Source organism: Gorilla gorilla, chromosome 2 (assembly GCF_029281585.2).
Source record: "Gorilla gorilla gorilla isolate KB3781 chromosome 2, NHGRI_mGorGor1-v2.1_pri, whole genome shotgun sequence".
Lineage (NCBI taxonomy): Eukaryota > Metazoa > Chordata > Mammalia > Primates > Hominidae > Gorilla > Gorilla gorilla.
In genome coordinates this window covers 152,274,461-152,299,200 of record NC_086017.1, presented here as the reverse complement: position 1 = coordinate 152,299,200, position 24,740 = coordinate 152,274,461, and the positions used below count along the sequence as shown (strand labels likewise).

Genomic DNA, 24,740 nt, shown 5'->3' with positions numbered 1-24,740 from the left:
ATGGAGCACTCACTATGTGCTGGGCCATGTGCTCCGAATTTTTGACAAATCATTTCCCTTAATCCTTATGATGACCCCATGAGGGAAGTACTACAGGACCATTGTCCCTTACCAAAAAAAAAAAAAAAAAAAAAAAAAGCAAGTTCCAGGGTTTAGTAATTAGGTTGCATATGCTATGTATGGTATAATGTCCCCAGCGGACTGCAACCAAACACTTTAATATTTCTACAGTGAAACCTATGAATATTCACGCCAAGTGAAATAAGGAATGATATAAATAGTCTCACCCAGTTCAAGCTGAGTCTGGCTGTCAAATGAGTTTGCCCCAAACTTATGAAAAAAGTTTTGGTTTTCAGAACATAGTCCTGCACTAGTGTCTTCATCAACAAATAAATGAGGCTCTGAGAGGTTAAATGACTTGCCTAATTAGGATAACATAGCTGGTGAATACTGGAGATAGAGTTCAAGCCAGAAGTATGACGTTAGAGCCCAAGTCTATAACCACTTTGTTACATGCACAGGTTTCTGGGGGAAACAGCTGACAGTTCAAATCCCTGCTCTGCCACTTTGGAGCCGTGGGATCTGGGCAAATCACTTCACCTCTGGGACTCTCAGCTTCTGTGGAGGTCAATGTGGTTGTTCTCAAATATTCTGGCTCTTGCCCTCTGAGCAATGATCAGCTTATCCTTCCCTACTCACTTGAAGTTAGGTGTGGCCATAAGACTTGCTAAGGAAATGGCAGCAGAAGTGATGTGTGTTACTTTTGCTTGGAAACTTTAGGAGCCAGTGTGAATTTTGCTGCCTTCACTTTTCCATTAGTCACCATTAGGGGCTGTTCCTTCTGCCCTGGACCCAAAGTGAGGACACACTTTGTGGAATAAAGCCTCCTGTTGAACAGCAATGAGCACACAGTATGGGCAAAAACAAACCTTTGTTGTTTGAAGTCAATGAGGTTTGGGGATTGTCTGTTACAGCAGCAAAACCTGGGCTATCCTGACTGGTATAGTTTCCTTCTCTATAAAACAAGTTGTGTGAAGATTGAATGAGATGGTACATATAAAGCTCCAAGGCAGTGTGTGGCAATGGGTATCTGTTAATTCCCTCTCCCATTCTCAGCCTCTATTTCCCCAACTGTAAGAAGCTGTTAACTTGCTCTGTTTTAATGATTGAAACTGCTAGTTAACCTATGAGATGTTAATGGAAAGAATTTTTGGAGTATCCACAAAAACCTGGATATATTGTCTTACATGTCCCTCTTACCACTCTGGCTTTGAAGAGGAGGCTGAGAAGAGGTGGTGGGAGGTTGGGGACAGAATTCCAGCCCTGGGACAGGGCTGAGGCCTCTGGGTTCCTGAAAGAAGCATCCGCTGTGGACCAAATATCCCCAAAGGCAGGGCTGCAAAGGGCCAGAGAGTGTCAGGAGGAGGTCAGAAGGGTCAAGTGGCCTGCGGACAGCTGCTGAGCACAGAGGAGGCACCATTTCTCCCTCAGGCCAACAGATGGAGGGAGTGAGGCTGTGGGGCGGAGATTCTCTATGATGAAAATGTGCAGTTGCCACAGGACGTGAGTTAAGACCCATTTAGCAACACTGAGTTAAGACCCATTTAGCAACACCGATTAAGGAGCTATAAATAGTACCTGGGCTCTCTCACAGGCCGTAAAACACTCTTCTCTGCACTGCTCCCAGCCTGTGGCCTGCCCTGCTAAATTGGGGCTCAAAATAAAATACCTGGAAGGCCGCTTTTTGATGGAAGGCCCTTGTTGCCATGGTGACCAGTTGCTGGGACCGGGGTGGGGCAGAGGCTTGATACAAGGCTGCTGAGATGTAAGATGGGGAGGAAGAGGAGGAGGAAGAGGGGAGAGAAAGGGAAAGTGAGAAAACATTGATAAAGATTACTGTGGAAGTCTAAAATCCACATCACGAGGCCAATGGAAACACCAGCTTCTCTGCCTCTAATGGCTATGAAAAATGGCAGCCTCACCCAGCTGATGGGCTAGCAAATGAGGACCGCCAGCAAGGAAGTGGATCTGGCTGGCCCAGGGTGGGTATGGGAGGCAGAGGAGTGAGTTTCAGGCCTGGCTCAGTCCCTGAACAGCAGGTGAGCTGGAGCTGCTCCCCACCTTCTCTGGGCCTTTCCACTGTAAGATGAGGGGTGGAATGAGAAGGTCTCTAAGCTAGGACTAACAGCTGAGCTCCCACCATTGTCAAGCAGAAGGCAGAAGCTCCATGTGCTGAATCACCTCCAAGATATATGAAGTGATGGAAGCAAGGTGCATGGCAAGGTGTGAGTGGACTGCTGCTGTTTGTGTATTTGTGGGAAACACCTTAGAATACACAAGAATCTGACAGCATTGGTTGCCTCTGGGGAGGGTGGCTGAAAACAGGGGTGGGCAGAAGACTGATCACTGTCATGTTTTAATAAAACCTTATAAATGTATTCAAAAAAAGTAAAATCTAAATTTAAAAAACTGGACTCCAAAAGGCCCAGGTTTTGATGAATGAATAAATACCAGTTAGAGCAGTGGGGTCACCCTCCATGATCTGGTCTCTTTGCTGACTGCTCTCTTCCTCGTATGCACCTTGGACTTCTCACAACGTCCTGAGTGCTGCTGTGCAATTTAAAGCCGCTGTGCCTTCACACGTGCCGTGCCCTCCCCTGAAATGCTGTTTTCCGTCTTCTCCATCTAGGGAAAGGGATACTTGAGTCTTTAAATCTCAACTCAAATATTCCTCCTCTGTCTGCGCTTCCTCGATGCCACAGCTGACCCAAACACCTGATATTCTCTCTCTCCTCCACGCCTCCTGCACTACCCAGAGCCCTTTATTAATGCTCATCTCACTGAATTATCACTATTGTTACTTGTGTGGTTACCCGATAAACTAGGGGCTCTTTGAGGCATGGCCTCGGTCTGATCCTAGGGAGTACCCCAGGACCTAGCACAGAATGCTGCTCAGTAAATATTCTCCATCTCTGAGAGATCAAACACACACAGAACATCTATCCCAGGTGGCTCCCTGGTGGTCTATCCACTAAAAATTAAATCTTTTCTCTTATTCCACCTCCTGCTTTGGCCTCATCTGAATGCTGGGAAAGTTAATTTTTAACATTAGTTTGAGCAAAATACAATTAGGAAGGGAAGCCCTGCAGCAAGAAGTGATCTCAGTACATGCGCCCAGCAGCACACAGTGAAGGGCCTGGCTGCTGCTCTGCCCACTGCAGTAATTGATTTTGTGGGTTATTCATAGCAAAGGTGTCATCGGGGCCTTCACCTTGGCTGCCTCTCTGTCTGCCTGCTTGGGAACCCTGTGGTAACGAGACTCCCACGAGAAGGGGTTGCCAGGCAGAGGCTCCTGAGCTCAGTGATTTAACTAGCTCTGTGAATTCAGTAAGACTCTGACCCTCACTGGCCCCCATTCACAGCAGAAGGGGCTTGCACGAGAGTCCCTAAGGCCCTGCCCACTTGGACACTCTATCTGGAATTTTAAACATTAGCCCAAGCAGGACAGAACAACGAAAGAGGCCACTGCAGACAAATAAAAATCTTTTTTTTTTTTTTTTTCAAGACAGAGTCTCGCTCTGTTGCCCAGGCTGGAGTGCAGTGGTGTGATCTTGGTTCACTGCAACCTTCACCTCCTGGGTTCAAGTGATTCTCGTGCCTCAGCCTCCCAAGTAGCTGGGATTATAGGCTTGAGCCACCACGCCTGGCTAATTTTTGTACTTTTAGTAGAGAAAAGTTCACCATGTTGCCCAGGCTGGTCTTGAACTCCTAACCTCAGGTGATCCACCTGTCTTGGCCTCCCAAAGTGCTGGGATTACAGGCCTGAGCCACTGTGCCCGGGCACAAATAAAAATCTTCAAGTCAATTTTAGAGACTAGCAGAGGGGATGTAAGGCTGTCCCAATAGTTACAGGATGATATTCACATGCAAGACAGACTCCCAGAGGGAAACTCAGAAACCTAAGGGACTACCTTTCTTCTTCAGGGCTGAGTTGAAGGCATTGTTGAAACATGTCTTCACCAATACTGTCCTTGCCCTGGATGGACACATAGTGGGGACATGACAGAGGCCAGGCCCAACTCTGTTTTCTCTGTCGCTGAACAGACTTTTCTCGTCTTATTTATTTTTTTCCTAAGCCTTTTGCATTCCTATGAACACACCTTTCCAGTGAATGAAGCGACATTACCATGAAGATAGTCTTATCACTCTGATTTACTCAAAAGATAAATAATGTATGAACTTCCATTCTACTAACTTTTATGTTAGTTACTAATAGATTTCTGATGGTTTTGCCTCCAGCATCCATCACCTGCCCTTTAGGTGAAACATTTCAGATCCCTTGGGGAGTGTGTTTTTCCTGAGGCTTTGCCCCATCCCAACCCCAGGCGTGGAGCCTCTGACCAGGCTGAGCCAATCAGCACATTCCAGTCCAGTGGCCACCGTGACTGACTGGTTCAGGGGTGAGCCTGAGATCCCAGTGGGGCCCATGACAGTGGATTCCAGGACTTGTGCTGGGCATGGCCTGCAATAAGAAGGAGCAACAGGTGGACCCAGGGCCTCCTTGAAGTCATTTGGGGACCTGAGAAAGATGACCCCATACAGAGGCCTCTAGAATGTGTATGTAGGAGGGGCTCAGGAGTGGTGGTCTGTGAGATGGGAGATCTAGGAAACACTGTCTACTTAGATCCTGTTATTTCAGGTAGGTTGAGGGTGTGGGGCCTAAAGCCCCATAAGACACCCCTAAGTTGCCACTAGACACGAAGGAAGAAGAGCTGAGAAATGGAGAGAGAGACGTCAGACCCTGCCAATGGTGTTTGAACCTGGGATACAGGTGAGGCTAAAGCAACTACAATTACTCTGTGACAAAAGCACATATATTCCTTTTATTAACTTAAGGCAGTTTGGGGTCAGGTCTTCTGTTCCTTATAAAAGAATACAACTAACAAACTACTTCTGCTGTGCTAAGCCCATCCTAGACCCTGAACTTGGTTTCTTGAACTCTGATCGGAGGTGATTCCTGATGGATACCCTAGGGTGTGGTAGAGGGTCTCTGGTCTGGTGAGAAAGGCATGGGGTGAGAACTGCCCTTAAGAGGACTGCAGTCAGAGCAGATCCCAGGGAGGGTGAGAAGCCATAATGGGATGCCTGAGGCCAGGCCAAGGTGCACACTTAGAGGAGGAGGTGCGGCCTTCATGGAGTGGCCCGAGGGCTCCAGAAAGCCTTGCCCCACACTATCTCCCCAAGTGGTACCTCAAAACCCACCTGAGCATTTTTCTTTGAGTTCAGTGCAACATAGGAGGACAATAAAGAGGGAATGTCTAAGTTAAAACGGAGTCTCCAGGGACACCAGCCCACACAGGAGCTGCAAAAAAAGGATCTGCCACCTAGAGGGCTGGAGTGGCTGACTCAGTGCCACCACGGCCAGTCTAGGGCAGAGCACAGACTAGAACCTCTGAATTCTCACTTCCAAATTGTAGTCCCTTCCAATGGCCCATAGCTGTTGTCTTTGCTCTTGATTTACATCCCGTTATGCAAAATCTGTACCACCAGGTGGCGATGTAGAGTTACCACATGTAGTGTGGAATTTTAAGTGGCCATCACGGATTCTCTTTTATGAAAGTGTATCTTTATTTCATCTAAAAGATAATAAGCAATTTACCAGGAAACGGAGATGGCAAAGAAATTTTTTTAAAAAAGGTAGTAAGCATTTAAAACTTTAATCTATTTTATTATAACTTTGGAGGCAAAGAAAAGAATTATGATTACTTACATTGTATCTTCTTTATTAATTACTTGCCTCTTCCTAACCCTGTCAATGAGGGAGTGGAGAGAAGCCATACCTTGAAGTCAGACCCGCCTGGCTTTGAAATTCAACTCTGCCATGTATTAGCTGTATGTCTTCGGCAAGTCACTTCTCTTTGAGCTCAAATGATCCATCTGTAACAATGGATTCAATACTACGCCAGACAGGGCTGCTGCATCCTCGGGGGACAGCATATAGTAGGTGTTTGATAAATCTCAGTTAAATGAATGAATGAGGTACCTAGTGGAATGCTTGGCATAATATAGCAAGTACCCAATAAATGACACTTATTACTAGAGGCAAAAGGGAAGCAGATCTACCAATGAAATTATAGGCCATGGGCAGTAAGAAATGGGGCTTTGTAGGGGATGTGGGAACTCAGTGGGAGGCCAGGAATCAGCGCAATGGTGACTGCCCACTGGCTTACTGCACAAGGCGGATGCTTTTCAACTTCAGTGTGTAACATCCCGTTTCACCACGCACCTCAGCCTCAAAGCCCTTCTGGAATCCTTTCTGCCTTGCAGTGAAGTTCTGAAGGAGAATTCCCATCCACCCCTTTCTGTGAGCCTTTCTGGCCTCACCTGTGAAAAAGAGGCTAAAATGGTTCCTGAATGTACGGTGCTAAAGGTATTTAAGGAACTCAGTCTCCTCATTCATCTGACGCCATCCACCTTGTGGGCTGAAGACTTTCCAGACTCAGGGCCTCATTCTCTACGTCTGCAAAACCCGCAGGCAGCTTGGATGGTACCCATCCCTTCCAGAGGTGGGATCTTGGGTGTACTCCTCCCCCTCAGGCTGACAGGCCTTCCCAGGGGCACAGAATTCTTTTAAAAGGAGCATTGGTTCACTTCCAACCTCCTCAACTCTAACGGCGCAAATTATGTGACGCTTTATTTTTCCCAGCTTGAATGGGTAGACCTAGCACCTCATAAAGTGACAGGGAAAATATTTGGCTGGTTTCGTAAACCGGGGCTACAAAGGCTCACTTGTGATGGGCCGGCCGCGCAGCCTGTGCTGGCTCCCAGGGCGCCCTGGCAGGCCCTGCCCAGGTCTGGGCAGCAAAGTCTGCAGACACCACTGCCTGCCTGACACCGGCCACCTGTGTGCAGGCCACGAGGTCTGGCAGCCTTTCATTCCCGCCTGGCCATCTCCTCCCACAGACTTCCAGAATCTAAGCTGCCAAAAACAACCCCAGCCATCTGCCATGCAGAGGAGATCCTTGGGGGTGTGTCTGGGAGGCCCTCAAAGAAGCTTCTGTGGCTGGTCAGTGGCAGCCACCTGGGAGGTGTCTGCAGTGTGTCCGGGTCACAGTCTGGCCCCAGCAGGCTCTCCTCAAGGAATCTACCCACAAACTTCCCTCTTGCCAGACTCATGTACTTTCTTCCCCTTCCCCAAGAAATGAAGCACATTCCAGCCCCTTGCCTTTGCTCCTGCCACTCCCACTGCCTAGAGTGCTTTTCCCCTGCCCTCTCCCTCCAGCCCATTCCTGCCCCATTTCAATGCTGCACAAGGTCCTCCTCTCGGCTCAGTCCCTCTGTCATTCTGCACCCGCAGGGACCTGCAGGCACTCATTGTCTGTACCCCTCACTAGATAATCACACCCTTCTAGGGGCTGCCTTATAGTTTAATGCTGGTATTATTTATTTCACCGCTGAGATCATTTCACTGACACCTCATTTATTGGAAACTGTTGGGGAAAGCTTTCTCAACATGAGTGAATTTGTCGGATCAATGGTCCTTTTAAGTGATGAACCTACTTTGAGCATGATCTCTTTGGGTGGGAATTTTTCTAAGACTCATTATTCCCTCATCTTGAACCAATCACCCTAAACATAACTGAATCCATTTTGGAGGATTCAGAATTAGAAAAAAAAAAAAAAAGGTCATTTTTGGTACTACAACCTTGCTCTGCCTGGCTCCTGAGGGCTGGGCCTCATGCCCCTTTGCTGAATGGCTCTGGGCAGCTGCACTTTAAGAGTTCTTGTTTGCTGTGGCTGTTCTGTGTCCCTCATGTGCGTAGGCAGTTGGCTGTTGGAGGGTTGCGGCTGGTGTGCCTGTCTCTGGCCTTACCTACCCCACATTCTCATTTGTGGTTTGTTGTGTGGAGGGAATGGGAGGCAGGTAACCAGGCAGGTATAAATGAACTGCAAGCAAGTAGCACCTGAGAAGACCTTTCTTTAATATACTTCAGGACAGAAGCTGATTCCTTCCCAGGCACCAACTGAGTCTTTTCCATTCATTTTCAGGGTCAGGATTGTGTACAGCTGAGGGCACCAAAGGTGTGTGCTGTTCCGATGCTGCCATTTCCTTGGGTTGATGAGTGAGCTGGATGGGAAGCCCTTTGTTCCCTGTCGTGGGGCCCCTCTGTGTCCACACTGTGCCTGACCTGGAGTAGCTCAGTAACAAGTCCTAGTTGACTTGCCTTGGGGGATGTGGCCTACCCCAGGGTTCACTGTTATCAGCTCCTGCTTTAGAATTAATTGTGCCTTGAAAGGGCATGCTAGGTCTGCAAATGGAGCCAGCTCAGAGGGGGACATGGCTCCAGGCCAGTGTAGGCTGCTGTCTTCAGAGGCTGCCCCTTTGCCACTGGGATTCCTAAAGCCCTGTTGTTAACAATCAGGTATTGGGAAAACAGAGACATCAAACAGCTTTATGCAGCACCCAGGACAGGCGCAGCCACTTGGGAGCCATTCCTTTTTTGTAAGTGCCCATATCTGGTTTGGGCTGCAGGAAATCCTCTTTTAGGGTCTGGGAATAGAGGGGAGTCCTGGAGTCCAAGTGTGAGGTAGAGGCAGAGATGTGGCCTCTTCCTCATGGGCAGGCTTGGCTGCCCTAGGGCTTGAGGAGTTCTGCCAGGCAGTGTTCTCTTGGCCATGCTTTCTTTGAGCAACCGCATTGACCTCCAGGCATCTCAAAGGGGCCACTTACCTGTTAGTAAGTCTGCAATTTTGCCCACACCCCAACTTATCCTTACTGAAAATTTTCATATATACAAAGTTTCTGTTCCTGCTTGGTTCCTTTATCCTCTGTGAGACCCTGCCTGCCTCTCCAGCTTTTTTTCCTGCCATGCTCCCTGCATGTCACCTGCCACCTGAGTTCTTAAATTGTGCCAGCCTCCCTCTTGCCACAGGGCCTTTGCACATGCTGCTGCTGCTGCCTAGAATACCTTTTTCTTCATCCCTCACCCCCAAACAGGCACCTCACTTGTTAATTCCTCCTCTAAGCTTAGAGGTTCCTTAGATTGGCCTTCTCTGGCTCTCAAGACAGACCAGGCCCCACTCATACACTCTCCCAGGACCATCTACCTTCCCGACATGCCACCCTGCACACTAGAAACCACAGGCTAATTTCTGTAATCGGTTGTATGTTTTCCTTGCTAAGTTGTACGTTCCATGGGGTAGGATCCCTGGCTGCCTGTTCGCTGCCTTATCTTCAGTACCTAGCACAGGGCCTGGCCACAGTACCTGCTCTGTATATATTACTCAGTTACTAAGTGACTACACCCTTCACTCCAGCTCTATCCACACTGAGCTGCCCCAGACCCCGAGCCCTCTCATAACTCCGATTTCTTGCTCTTTCTGCCTGGATACACCTTTATTGCTTGAGTAATTCCTAGTCTTAGATGAAGGAATGAATGAATCAATGAAAGCATGAATAAACAAACTATTAGAACTTTTGGTGATTTATGTGAGAATCCACTGCACAACTGGAAAGGCACGAAATGTGGGGCTAGAGGAGCATTGCTGGAGGAAAGGGCCCTTGAGAAGGAGTACTGCCTTCAGGGAAGCATGGTGACTTTACAAGCATCTCTCTAAATGCTTCAGGGAAACCTACAAGTCTCCAGTGAGCAAGGGCTGGTGCGTGGAAATGAATAGTGCAGAACCTCCTATTATGACTAGTTTAAGATGTGCAACACGTTATCGGTGCATCTTCTATTTAGTGTGCTGTCAGTTGTTTAGCTTAAGGGAAGGTAAAAACATTAATACGTGGGAAAGAATTTAGGTGTCCATCATTTGGGGAATATTACACAGGTAATAATAAGAGCCATCTGATGGTGATCACCACTGTGTGCCAGCACCATCCTGGGCAGTTTATACCCATTCTATTATGTAATCCTTAGGAGAACTTTGCGAGGCAGGGATTATTGTCTCCATTTTACAGATGGGAAGACAGAGGCTTGAAGAGGTTGAGTAACTCAGTCATGGTTCCAGAACTAGCTTGGGGCAGAGCTGGGCTTTCCCTCTGGTAGCTGGACTCCTAAGTCTCTGCCCCAGCTGCAGAGTGAGGAGGTGGGCAGGGGCCACCTGGCAGGTGTCCCCAGGCTGAAGACAAAAGTGCTATCATGGAAAGAAGGTTCCCAGCCCCTGGTCCTGCCAGGTCTGTCTCTCCTGACCTCCCAGCCTTAGTGCGATGCTGAGGGGAGGGTGCAAAGGGTGGGCCCTCAGATCACTCTGGCCAGGTCACTAAAGCATGGCAGTGTCAACCTGGTGAGAGCTGTGGCAGTGTCCAAGGGGACAAGAGTTGGGCTCTAAGCTCCTCCCACCATTCTCCTCAGGGGGCTCCTTCGCTGCCAGCCTCAGAAGGTCCAGGTGGCATTTTTTGGGCCAGTGCCATTCACCCATGACAACTCGTACCACATCCTTCCATACTCACAGAGCTGCAGGTGTCAGGGGGACCCAGCCCTCTGCTGTCTGGGAGTTTCCATTCCCTTCTTGGCCATCATGCATCCCCGCTACCAGAAGGGCAGCTATCTGTCTTGGGCACTGGAAAAGGTGCCTCCAACCACTTCACAGGGACCCTTTGTTGAGTTTATAAAACAAGCATTCACCAGAGGGCTACAATGTGGGTACCAGGGCACCCTCCCTTCTCTCCCTAGGCCCCTGCCCATACCCAGGGCTACCACACCCCAGGACTCAGGGTACCCACTCCACAGGCTCTCTCTCCTCTCCTCTCCTGCTGCCTCTCCACCCTTGGCCTCACCTGTTCAAGCCACCATGACAAGTCATTCCTGAGCAGTGGAGAACCTTTGCTTCACACTGGCTGAGCAGATGCACCCTAACCCTGTGTATCAGTTTCCTGGGGCTGCTGTAACAAAGTGCCATGGACTGTGTAACTTCACAGAAATTTATTGCCTCACAGTTCTGGAGGCTGGAAGTCCAAGATCAAGGTGTCTACAGGGTTGGTTTCTTCTGAGGAGTGTGAGAGAGAATCTGTTCCATGCATGCTTCTCCCCTAGCTTCCGGTGGTTTACCGGCAATCTTTGACTTTCCTTGGCTTATAGATGTATCTCCCTGGTCTCTGCATTCATGCTCACAGGGCGTTCTTCTCGTGTGCACGTCTATGTCCAAAGTTCCCCTTTCCATAAGGATACCAGTCACAGCAGATTCAGGCCCACCCTGATGACCTCATCTTAACTTATTACATCTGCAATGACCTCATTTCCCAATGAGGTCACTTTCTGAGGTGCTGGGGGTTAGGACATCAACATATGAATTTGCGGGGGACAAAATCAACTCATAACACTTCTGTCTATTTTCTGCAAGAGAAGACAAGAGCTGCCAGGGAGGAATAGGGCACAGCCCAGCAGCTGACTACAGGGCAGTTGGGTTGACCACCAGAGAACAATGAGAGAGAATGAGTGAGAGTGAGACACTTGTGCAAAGTCAGCACAGAGGGCAGAGCCATGGGGAGCCAGAGGAGGAGGCCACATGGCTGCTGTATGGCTGATGACAGCCACTGTCACAAAACTGTGGCTTCTTGGGCTTGGACAAGACCAGTCAAGACCGTACTAGGGCATGTGTCTGATGGTTGCATGGTTTACAACAGTCCCTAATGGAAGGGGATTCTCAGAAAGAAGTAAACAGAGGCTCTGTTTGATTGACCTCAGGTTAGGGGGGATGGCCTCAGTACCAGCACATTCTGGTGCCACGATGTCTTGTTCTTATCTAAATCTAAACTCACAATAAAACACCTTCCCAACAAGACTAATGTACAAGCTCACACAACATAAATTCCCTTCTAAGGAAATCCCCTCACTATCCTAAGATTCTGCAAGGCACTAACCAACACCTGAAGCTTTGAAGTATACACTTTGGTTAACAAAGAAATCTTTTCTGAGAAATCAGATGGCATTCAGCATCAGCAATGTCAAAAACAGCTTTATTCCTTGACTCATCATTTTTACTCCTAACAATCTACCACACGGATATAAATAACATGGGTGGTAAATGTATAACTAAGAGCATTCCTTGCAATATTACATATAAATTATAAACAATCTATACATACAAAATAAAGGACATTAATTGGATTATGGTATAACCAAATGGTGACATATTATTTAGTCATTAAAAGTCATATTATCCCATTACTATGGTTTAAATGTCCCACTAAAACTCATGTCGATATTTAATTGCCATTGTAACAGTATTAAGAGATGGGACCTTTAAGAGGTAAGAAGTCCTGAGGGGTCCACGCTCAGAAATATGTTAATGCTGTTACTATAGGAGTGGGTTAGTATCTTGGGAGGGGCCTCCTGATAAAAGGACGTCTGGCCCCATCTGGTCTCTTTTTCATGTGCTCGCTTCCACCTTCTACCATGGGATGACCCTCGCCGGATGCCAATGCCATGCTCTTGGACTTCCCAACCTCCAGAACTGTGAGACAAATAAACTTCTGTCTTTATAAATTACCCAGTCTTTGGAATTCTATTCTAGCAGCAGAAAATGAACTAAGACACCCACCAACACCACTATTACCTTTCACTGTTCTATACGTATTAGCCAAATAATTATATAGAAAAAGAAGGCAAAATTGTCGTTATCTGCAGATGATTTGATGGTATACCTAGAATACCCTAGAGAATCAAAAGAGAATCTACTAGAGGAACTTAGAATTCAGTGAGGCAGATAATTACAAAATTGGTAACAAAAAATCATCAGCTTCCTTCTAGACAAATAACAAGTTAGGAAATACAATGAAAGATAGGCTTCTCTCATAATAAAAACAATTTTATATCCCTAAATACTTAGGGATAAACGTGACAAGAATTATGTAAGACTTGTAAGAAAAAAATTAAATATACTAAAAGATATAACAAAAGCTGAATAAATGGAAAGACATTTATGTTTGGATTGGCATACCCAACAATTTAAAAATATCATTTATCCGTTAAAATAATCTATAAATGCCATATAATCTCAATCAAAATACCAACAGGATTTGTGGGGACCATACTAAAATAATTAACTAAAATTCTTCAAAAAAACAAACACAAAAGATGAAACAGAAACATCTAAAACAAAGAGGAGTAAGGTGGGAGTGGTCCTATCAGCTATTAAAACAGATTTTTAACCATAGCATTACAGTAATTAAAACCACTTGGTACTGGTGAAGGACTAACGGATCAGTGGAACACTGCATTTCTCTACAAACTGGCAAATAGTTGCTGGTTAGTAAAAAAATGGTTTGGTGAAGAAGAAAGGGCATGGATTTGAGAACCAGACAGGCCTGAGCTGTCCTCCCAGCCCATGTGACCTTAGATGTCTCTGGCATTTGCTCTGAGCCTGTTTTTGTTTCAAGTAAATACTGTGGAAATTAAGTAAGGTAATGTATGTAAAGTGCTCAGACTAGGAACTCCAATACAATGGCTATTCATTAAAGGGTCACTATTATTATCAGTAATTTTCTTATTATTGGTTACACTTTCTTTTAAAATTATTTCAATTATTAAATATTATCAATCTGCCAGCCAATCAGAGGCTCACTGACCTTTTGCTCTGTGGGACCAGCCACATCTCAGTTCCCTGTCAGGTCCTGCCTCCCAAATATAGCAACCTGCAGATCCCAGAGACCATTCCTCCTCACTGAACAGGAGGGAGGCCAGTCTCTCTCCTCTGTGAGAGACAAGCAGAAATTCAAAGTGAAGAGGCATTAGGAAATAGTTCTCAGAGAGGATCAAGAATATGGGAAATGTGTGGCTAAGCACGGTGGCTCACGCCTGTAATCCCAGCACTTCAGGAGGCTGAGGCGGGTGGATCACCTGAGGTCAGGAGTTCAAGACCAGCCTGGCCAACTTGGGTAAACCCTGTCTCAAAAAAAACCAAAAAACAAACAAACAAACAAAAACAGAATATGGGAAATGTGTGAATTTGGAGAAAAACATGGGCAGTCTCAGAAACAGTTTCTGTAGTTTGAAAGCCTTGGTTGAAATACCATCCCTGGGTCTAGTGAAGCTCTTCCCATTCTCAGTCTAGGTAAGAGCAGGAACAATGGGGGAAATGAAGGAATCAACATGGCGGGTCCAAGGGCCAACAAAGGCCCTGGCCAGATTACAGCAATGGCCTATGTAAGGGCAGAGGGACATTGGGTCACATGGCGGCTGGGAGCTGCTGATGGAGAGTCCCCATGCAGGCTGAGTGGCATGGCCTGGTTCCAGTCACCATCACAGACTGTCAAGAAAGGGTGAAAATGGAAAGAATGGGTATTTCAGGGTGATGAATTTAGAAGCCATGCACAAAGACAATAGATTGAGGACAAGGAAATCAGAGACAGGAAGTTTGGCTGGGATGCTCATTCAGCTGACCAGGATGCCAGGGAGAAGGCAATGGGCCCATTTCAACCATGGGGCACTCATTCCAGGCACAGGGCTCTGGACTACATGTTTTTCAAGGGCCTTAAAAAATGTTTGAGACATGTGGTGAATTTATTGGTTCAAAAACTACTGGAAGAAAATCATAAAGTTAAAATTAATATGTTTTAATTAAACATCTACCAAAAAAAAGCATTATGTCAAGAAGTCACGTGCAACTTGGATCACAGTTACATGTCCATTATGTTTAATGTAGGATGCTATATACTTTAATATGTTTACTATGATGTTACCAAATGCGTGAGCAGCACATGCTGGAAAAAGAGAGACAGCACAAAGAGTATGGAATTAGAAACCCAAATGGTCTCCATACTCTAGGAAATCTGGCATAGTGCAGTTAGATGGAACCCATTAGGGATTCCTGTAAAGTCCTGTTTTTAGGCCTTGGAAATCAATCCAGCTGGCAGGACAGGGAGAGCTGTCCTGGCAATATGTTCCATGAAAGAAAGTCACAAGTTCTCTGAGACTGGTCAATATGAGCTGGCTGTTCAATTAGCTAAGACTAACAGAGGCTGCATCAAAAGAAGTATAAGGTCCAGATGATGGGAGGTGAGGGTCCTACTACAACCTGTGTTTTAGGAGGTCCCAAGTGTCTAACAAGTCATGTACCTCCTTTGGTCACTAAACTCATGTGCCATCTTATTCAACTATTTAGCTGTTTCCCCCTGTGGCCCTGGGTGGTTGTCGCATTCTAGGTTTGGCTCCTCTTCTACAAGGAAGCATATAAAAGGCTTCTGACTGAGGCAGAAGGTACCTCTGGTTCTTGTGTCTCAGGCGTTATTCCTACCTCTGCTCTTCCCCACTCACCCACCTGGTCCCTTCCTGGCTTCCGTGAGAGTTTTCTGGGACTTGGTGTTGTCAAAAGTCATATAAACCCTAATATCATCTGGCTCTGTTGTCCCCCACGGCCCCAGACATCAGGCAGAAGAAGGGAGTTTTTACTTTTAGCTGTAAGAAGGATGGATGAGGAAGACCTGTGCTCTTCTTGCCCAAATCTAGGCCTTGGGCCCCAATCCAGACTTGCTCTCAGGAGTCTCCTGGCTCTCCATTGAGTCTGGATCCAAGATCTCCAATAATCTCTGCCACATCTCCTCCCTGGGCCTCCCTCATCCTGGGACAGTACCTCTGCCCACAGTGCCAGCTCCACCCTGGTTAGCCTCAGGCCCAGCTTCATAAGCAGAAAGCACTGGGATAGATTTTCCAGAATGTTCCGAGGGGACAGGACACAAGGGGTCCAGGTCCTGGCAGCTTCCCAGGAAGTTTGGGTGGGCACAGGCCCTCCTCATCCATCCTTCTCACAGAGAAAAGTAAAAACTCCCTTCTTCTGCCTGATGTCTGGGGCAGTGGGGGACAACAGAGTCAGATGACATTAGGATTTATATGACTTTTGACAACACCAAGTCCCAGCAAAGTCTCAGGGGAGCCAGGAAGGGAGCAGGTGGGTGAGTGGGGAATGAATAAGTCTGTTCTGCGCCCCAGGACAGCCTCTTCCATTATGCATTTGTATTCATTCCGTAGCCATGGTGCTCCAGGCAGCGACCCAAACAATACAGAGGACACAGCTGTTGAGGAGCTTATAGTCTCAAATTTTCCGCCTCGGAGTAGCCCGGAAATCCCTTCCTGAACATGCCCTCCGCAGTCTCGGCAGCACAGCAACTCTCCGGGGACTGCGGAGGGCTGCGGCATCACCCGCACACCTAAGACGCAGGCACCTTTCTGCACGGTGGCTGAAGCGGTCTTCACCCCTACCCCTGGCCTGCCTCGGCCTCTTCCCCACCTCTAACTCAAATAGGGACCGACGAGACACGCCCCGTTTGGCAGCAGAATACACCGCCAGCCAGCGGAGCCTTTTCTCTCATATGATACAATGCATCCCTAGTGGCCTCTAAGGTACTTCTAAATCTCCCATGTTCTCTGGGAGGAGCAGTGCAGCCACAGAGAAAATGGATGAGGTCTCGGAGACAAGGGAAGCACAGGCAGGAGAGGCTTGTCCTCAGCCAGCTACAGGGTGAGCCAACACAAGGGATAGGGTGAGGGGGCTGGAGAATGTGTACACCAACCCTCCAGACAGTGATTGAGGGCCGCTCCCAGAGGGCAAAGGGGCGGGGGGCGGGCAGGGCGCAAGGGAAAACCTTCAGGCCAAGAAATAAGCCAGCATCTCAGTCTAGCAGGCAATCAGCTTCCTCCTCAGGGTGCAATAACGTGGTTTCCACTTGAGAGCATTTTGTTACACGACTTTTGGGGGTGGTTAAAAAAAGGCCCAGGAGTAAACACAATATCCAACCCATGTTCTCTTCAGGTCGTCATTAAAAAATTGCCTCCTCTAAGAGGCCTTCCCTGAGTCTCTCACCAGCCATTCTCCGAGTTCAGGGCACAAGAGTGCATGCAACAGCTGTCTAGCTCAGCTCCCTCCGAGGCAACTGACAGAGATAAGGAACTGCCTCATCTCCCCGTGGTCACCTGGAGAGGGCAGGAGCAGAGACTCTCCCCTGGATGTCCCATGGCAGCCAGTGCAAATCTGGAAACAGCCAGGCACAAATGCAATGACTCATTCATTCACCAAGTTCCCATGCACCTGCTCTGTGCCGGCGCAGTGCTGGAGGCCAGAGGTACACAGACCAACCAGGCTCACAGTCAGGTGAGAAGGGCCATGGCGGGAGGAGACTGGGAGCTGTGGGAGCCGGAGGAGGAAGAGAAGGTGGACATAAGCAGTGTCAGCCTCAGGGCAGACCACTGAGCCCCAGCCGACCCCAGGCAGCAAGGGTGCTGCAAACCGCTCTAGAGATACAGCAAGCACACCTGGCTGCCAACAACTACAGGGAACCTGGCCAGGCCAGTGGGGAATTTGCCTGCCGGGACCTGGCTGGCTTTTTTTTTTTTACAGACATCTCATGGGGCTGGTGCTGCTAGCCTCCACTTCCCAGAGGTGGAAACAGAGGCTCAGAACACAGCAGTGACCAGAACAAGGTCACATGGGAGACCTGTGTGGTATTAGAAGAGGGGGCCAAGGCACGGCTCAGGCTCTGGAGGGCTGGAGGAGTGGGCACAGGGCTCTTCATGCCCAGCTGCTGAGGACCCCTGGCTTCCGGTCTGAGCCTGCTGCAGAGGTTGAACTGCTCATTAGAGTCGATGTGTGTGATTAATATGCACGTGGGATGATGGGAGAGAAGCACAGCTGAGCCTTGGCAGCCGGCATGGCCCTTCTCCAGCGCCGCAGGGTGGGAAGGTGGCTCTGGAGAACCGGAAGCTTCACTGGCTGTGACTAATCCACCATGGGTCTCAAGCCCAGGTTAACCTCTCTGGGCCTCCTCTATGTCACCTAAGCTCAAACACTGTGATGCATTACACCTCGGTATGGCAGAATGAGTAAGGTTTTGGAATGAGACAGACCCACGTTTGGATCCTGGCTCTGTCACTTATTAGTTGGGTGACCTTGGGAAAGTTATGTGACCCCTCTGAGCCATCAAGTGCAAAAGAAACTAAGGCCTACTCTGCAGATTTGCTGGGAAGATTGACAATATGAAAAGTGCTTACTGCAATGTATGGCATTACTAGATATTTTATTATTGTTGTTGTCATCATATTCAGCTGGCATTTTTAGGTTTAAGTTCCAAGAAGCTTTGATTTTTTTCTCTACAGACTCTCTTATGAAAGAGAACCATTTCGTCTCCCTGCACTCCCTCTGCAAATGTTTCCACATCCCTGCAGCTGCCCCATCTTCCACCACCTCTTCCCATCCCATCCAGGTATAGGGCTCCTGACACCTTTTCCTGTCATGCGGTCTCAGCCCACTGCCACCCCCTTCCCAGAGCCACCCCGAAGCCTGTACTGCAGGCCAGCAACCATGGTGTGACTACAGCCTCCTCTGAGCAAGGCCTGGGGAGGGAGAAAGCAGGCAGAAGAGAAAGAGCAGAGCCCAAGCATCAGACTAGCCTGGAAACAGCTGCGTGGTCTTGGGCATGTCACTTCACCCCTCTGAGCCTCGTAAAATGGGAGAGCAGTCCCTCCTTGCAGCAGCGCAGGTGTGAGGAAGTTGATAAGACAGTGAGTGTGCACTGCCATATAGGAAGGTTCCCTTTCTGTGCAGGGAATGTTGCCTCCTCGTTTCCTGCCTTGGGACAGTGCCCAGGCTGCTCACCCGGCCTCAGCAGCAGTAAACCCCACAGCAAGAGCCTGAGCCCCCATGCCAGTCAAGCCTCTAAAGGGCCAGCTGGTAGGGCAGTACAGGAAGGGGTGTCTGGGCAAAGGTGGTAGCTGCCTGAGCAGGCCCCAGCTGCCCAGAGTTATTCTGGGAGAGTCCAGTTCCATCCCAGCCTCAAGGCCCACTCCTGGTGCACAGGGGCACATGGAGATATTAGTTGTATCAACAACAAAGCCTTATGTGTAGTCGGCTCTAATGAATGCTTCTTGACTGATCATTTGTTGATAGTCGAGAATGGTAGATATGGTTAGTGAAGGAGAAGGGCTTTGGTTGAATGTAGTTTGACTTCATCCTGGAAGTCTTTTGCTAATATGCTAATGCTAATGCTAATAATAATATCTACTGTTTAGCAGGCCTTGTTTGTGCCCTCACTCTACATTGTTATTTCTAATCCTTAAACAATGCTGAGAAGCAAGGGTTACCCTCCCATCTTGCAGAAGAGAAAGCCAAAGCTCAGAGGGGTGAAATGACTTGCACCAGGTCTCCCAGCTCGGGTTAAAGGAAGCTGAGATTTGAACCCAGCTCCGTCTGATTCAAAACTGACATTCTGCTTCCCACAAACCCAGACCTTGCCTGTCCCCATGCTGCCAGCTCTGGGTTCATAGCTTCCTCCAGAGTTTGCTCCCTGCTGTGTTCCATGTTACACTGACTCCTGAGAAAAGCAGCATCTGGGCTGAGCAGGCTCCAGAGACACAGGCTTTGCTGAAGGGAGCTGGTAGGGAATGAGCTCTACCTGCTCATCTGCCTTCCAAAAGGAAACTGTCTGACAAAAGGAAGTCTCTGCCCTGTCACCACCTCTGTAGGTTGCAGCCTGTGTTCCCTGGCCATTTTTAGCATGAACCTGGGCCCCTGGTACCACCTGTAGTGGGCAGTGCCATTGGGCTGTCCTGAGCGAAGTCAGCATCCACATTATTGCTGGCAAACAGCACCTGCACTACTTTAATTAAGTCATTTGTCAGCATTTACAGGCTGTGGCAGAGAGATCAGAGGAGCAGGAGTCTGGGGTTTCCATGACAGCCCTGGCTCTGTCACCAACATGTGGTGGAGATCTGGGCACTTCCCTTACACTCTCTGAACTCAGGGTTCTCACTTGTCAGATGGGAAGGATTATGTCCTGCCTTATTGCTCAGGACAGTTTTGATGGTCAAAAATAGTAGAAAACAGATTCAAAAGTTGAAAAGCATTTATAAGTAGACAGCATCATGCTTGTTGAAACAATAATTTCTGTCATTAATAGAAACTCATGTTTTTGGTACTCTTACTGTATGCGCTTTATTACATGTACTGTCTCACTAATCTCCATGACAATGCTCACGAGGTGGTTATGGCTTTTATCCCTATTTTACAGAAGCAGAAACTGAGCCTTGGTTTCTAAGCATTACAGTGCCCAAGGGCTTGGTGCTGGGACCTCTTCTCTTCAGTAGCCACCCTCCTTCGCCAGGGGATTTCATGCTACATCATGGCTATTTTAAAAATCTGTATGCTTGACCTCTGTCCACACAGAACCTCCTCATGGATGTCCGATGGGCATCTCAACCATAGCATGTCCAAATCTGAGCCCCTGCTGGCCACTCCCCAACCCACAGTCTTCCCCATCTTGGTGAATGGCCCCTCCATCCTTCCAGTCACTTGGGCCCAAAACCGTGGAGTTATCCTTGACTCTTTTCTTATCCTTTACAGCAAATTATGTTGGCTTCACTTTCAAAATAAATCCAGCATCCAACTACTTCTTACCATCTTCACTGCTGCCATCCTGATCCAAGCCACCAGCATCTCTTACCTTTATTGAGATAGCCTCCTTCCTAGCTGGCCTCCTTACTTCTGCCCTGGCCCCTCTACGGTCTATTTTCAAGATTGCAGTTAAAGTGATCCCTTTAAAACCTAGGCAAATCATGCCACCCTTCTTCTCAAAAGTCTGTAGTGACTCCCCGTCTCACTCAGAGAAAAAGCCAAACATCATCCTTGATCGGCTAACCTCTGTGCCCGGTTTCTCTCTGGTCTCGGGCCCTGCTCCTCTCTCCCTTGCTCTTGGGTTCTAACACATGTACCACAGGGCCTTTGTACACGCTGTTTCTGCTGCCTGGATAGCCCTCCCCAGAGATACCCACATAGCTCACTCACTCCCCTCTTTCAAGTTTTTTTTGCTTAAATGTCATTTTCTCCATGAGTTTCTCAACCATCTTATTTAAAATTGCAAGCCCCAGCCTCCTCCAACACACTCCAGCTCCTTTCCTATTTTATTTTTCTCCACAGCACTTACCATTAGCTGTGAACTTTACTGTTCATTTATTGACTGATTTTCTGTCTCCACCTACTAAAATATAAGCTTCATGAGGACAGAGACTTTTGTCTGTTTTGTCCCTGCTGTTTTGTGTCCTCAGTGCCTGGAATAGTGCTTGGCACGTAGTAGGTACTCAATTAATATGTGCAGATTCAGTTAATTTAAAAATGGACTTTCTCATGGACACATGGTGGTAGAATTGGGAGTTTAAATTCTGGGCTAACACCAGCATATTAATACATTCCCAAACTGGGAAGCAGGAGAAGAGAGGGAGAGAAGAGGGGATGAAAAAGAACTGTTCTGCTTAGCATTTCCCTTCATTTATAAGCAGTCTGTAAGGGAGGCAGGAGCAAAAACACAAGGGACGGGGGAGGAAGGGAGTGGCCAACACCAACCAAGACAAGTGTTCCTAGATCTCCCCACCCCACTGCAAGATTTTATCAGCTGCTTTCAAAACAACAAAAAAAAAGCAATTCTAAAGCAGGACCTAGAGTGACTTTCCCAAGGTCACCCTAGCTGATTAACGGCAGAGCTGTCAACACCCAAAAATTGTGAAATGATTTCTGTGAAATCCCTGAAAATTGGTTTTGCAAAGATAACTGGCTTTTGACAAATTTCCCCAAAGAATAAGGTAAGAGGTTCTGTCCAAATGTGTCCATCATCTCATCTGGTTCCCAACCCTGAGGCTGCTGGCACAGGCCTGGCTGCGAAAATCTGATAAAGTGCTTCATTGCCATTCAGGAAAACTACAGGCCAAGACGTTGGAAACACCACCTCTGCTCACTGTCTTACCTGCCCCACACTCATCTCCTCCCTCCACCTTTGTTCAAGCTGGCCTCTGGCCTGCCTCGCCTTCCTGCTAGGCCCCTCCTTCTCCTCCAGGCTCTACTCCACTAGGCAAATACCCAGATTTCAGGACTCAGAGTGTCACCTCCTCTGCACAGCCCTCCTTTCACTCCCTGACTCCTCTGTGTCCTGTGTCTTCTTTCTGAGGTCTGTGGGCACCTGGGGTCCTTACTGCACTGTTCTACTCCTGCTGGACGTATGGGCTGAAACCATGTTGGCCAATCTTTGTGGCTGCAAATCCCCATCCTGGTCTGGCCTCCCAGTGCAGGTGGGGAAAGGTCAGCCAGTGTTTGGACCCTCGTCCACCTGAAGAGAGCAAAAACTTGTCACACACACCCCTTCCTTAAGGACCAGTAGCCTCTGGCTTGGGTTGGTCCCAAACTTGGAGGATGGGGATGACCCCTAAGCAGGATTGATGCTGCCAGGAAGGGCTCCTTGGCCTGAAATTCCTCCTGCAATGTTTCATTCAATCATGAAGGAAACGAGTTGCACACTGGTGAGTTCAGTGTGGCCCCGTTTGTACTCTGTGAAAAAGAAAGTGTATATATCAGTGTTTGGATATGGACACAGATGTGCTTATATATGCCTAGAATATATCTGTGGAGCTCTATGAGAAATTGGTCAGAGTGGGCCTTGGTTTGGGTTCCTGAGACAAAGATGTGGGTGCAGATAGCTTTGTGGGAGGATCTCAGGAGATGAAAATGAGAGACGGAGAAAGTGAGACAGGGAAGGGAGGAAGACTAGAGAGAATGTGTGAATGAGCTGCATACTACCGTGGGCATCCTGGGCTCATTCACTAGGATGCTCTGAGCATCTATGTAGGATGGACCTCAGAACTGTCTCCCTGGAGGCTGGGGAGCTGGGGGCACTTAACCATGGACTCCTGTCTCCGAGTCATTGAGGGGTATCCCCAAGGGTGTTAACTCCCCTGCACATCCCGGTGCTGCCTGCATCCGGCTGAGTGGCTACCTGCAGCTTAGGAGAAAGCAAAACTGACTGATGCCCACAGCAGTACCTAACCAGTTGAGCTGAGAGGATGTGGTGGGGGCACCCCAAGAGTCTGCTAGGAAGTGGGGATAGAGGCACTTTAGAATTTTCACAGTTATATCCTTTTGTATGTGTTGATTTGGAAGTACATAAAAGCGCAAAGAGGCAGGAAAATTCACGTCTTATCCTGCCACCTAGAAGTAATCGTCAATAGCCTGTTTGGAATATACCTTCCAGCATTATTTTTTGTAGCATGGATGTATGCAGTACATTTAACTGTGCGCCCTTTTCTGTGTCCCTGTGTACCGCTGGCAACAACTTCCCTTGAAGCCAGCACTAACAGCTTCTGCAGTCCAGGGGAAGGTGTGGGCAGCTCCTGGGTCCATTTCCAAGAGAGCCCTGGGGGAAGGAGTTTCAGGACCAGATGGAACTCAGAGAGCAGAGAGATCCCCTTGGGCCATTCCCCACCCCACAGCACACTGCGGAGTCATCACCCTGATGCTGTGTCTCAGCTGTTAAACACGGTGCTGCCTAAATGGCCAACAGGGCTTTAAATCTCCGCTCAAGGGTCACTTCCATTTTCCTGCTCACTGAGCCCAACCAAACTTTTGCTTCCTAAAGAAAAGTCTATCATTTAAGGTTGTGAAGTACAGAAGCATCTCACCACTCCCCACCCCTACCACAGACAAGGCCAGAACGCATCCGGCAGCAACTCCTCACAGGCGACTAGAGACAATTGCCATCATCCCCTCCCATTCCTCCTCTGCCCTGCCCGCATTTGCCTTGGTGGGCACGTGGGGAATGCAGGACTCTGTGGCTTGGTATGCAGCCCTGGGCCCTGGTCCAGCTCTGCCACTCCCTGGCCTTGCAACCTCAAGCCACCACTTGACCTTCCGAGGCTGTTTGCTCATTTGGAAAATGGGTACATCACACACACTTCCCAGGACTATTTAAGGATCAAATGAGATCATGGATGTAAAGCAGCTGCCACAGTGCCTGATGTCATTGGGACCCTACAACTGGGGGCTCCCCCAGCACATGCTGGACATTTTACCCCATACTGGGACCCTCTTCCTGGGTTACCTCCCTATGTGGCCTGCCTCCCTCCACCTTCTTCAATTTTGTCTGTCCAAGGCCCCCTGGTGCTTCCTACCACTTCACTAAAGGAGAATCCTCCTAACACCTGGCTTTCATCATGCTCCGCCAGACTGTCACACAGCTCCCGCTGCCTACAGGCAGTCTAAATTCTGCAGCCTCATGCTCCAGGCCTCCTAGAGGTCTCCTTCTGGCCAGTCAACCTACTGCAGCCATACTACTGTGCACACTGCCTGCTACGCCAGCCCCAGAAGGACAGCCCCCTTCAAGATAGGCTCAGAGAGCTCATCCTCCTGAATAAGGGTCGGGGTCCTGCATGCAAATCTGGCTGTGAAGGCTCAGAAGCCCTAGTCCTCTGTGCTGTGCGCGTGTCATCTTCCAGGCAGCTGGGCCTGAAGCTCTGGGCCACATTTATCCCCTTCCCTCTGCTCTTAAACGCAGGGCCTGCTCCTCTGCAGAATCAGTGTTCCCAAGCAGGATAGCACAGGCTCTGGATCAGCTGACCTAGGAGATCAACTCTCAGCTTCCTTTCTTACCAGCTACGTGACCTTGGGCAAGCCTCTGTGCCTCAGTTTCCCCAAGAGGAATGTTAACACCACCTGCCTCTATAGTGTTCTTATGAGATAAAAGAGGTGACACATATAAAGTGCTGATAACAGAGCCTGGGACACGGTATCATCATTTTATAATCTTCACCATAGTTCTAACTTATTGCGTATGTCCTATGTGTCAGGACTTTACAGTTATTCTGTCAGTAATCCTCACTCTGCAAGGCAAGTCACATTATCCTTGTTTCAAATAAAGAAACTGGGGCTTAGAAGAGTAATTTACCCAGGATCTTATCCCAGACCTGTTGGATCCAAATACTGTACCATGG

General features: G+C 48.3%; 1 protein-coding gene across 2 annotated transcripts in view; it reads right to left on the bottom strand.

The window, feature by feature from the left end:
* SPSB4 (splA/ryanodine receptor domain and SOCS box containing 4) overlaps window positions 1-24,740 on the bottom strand; it is a 97,043-nt gene that overhangs the window by 36,777 nt on the left and 35,526 nt on the right. The window lies entirely within an intron of this gene.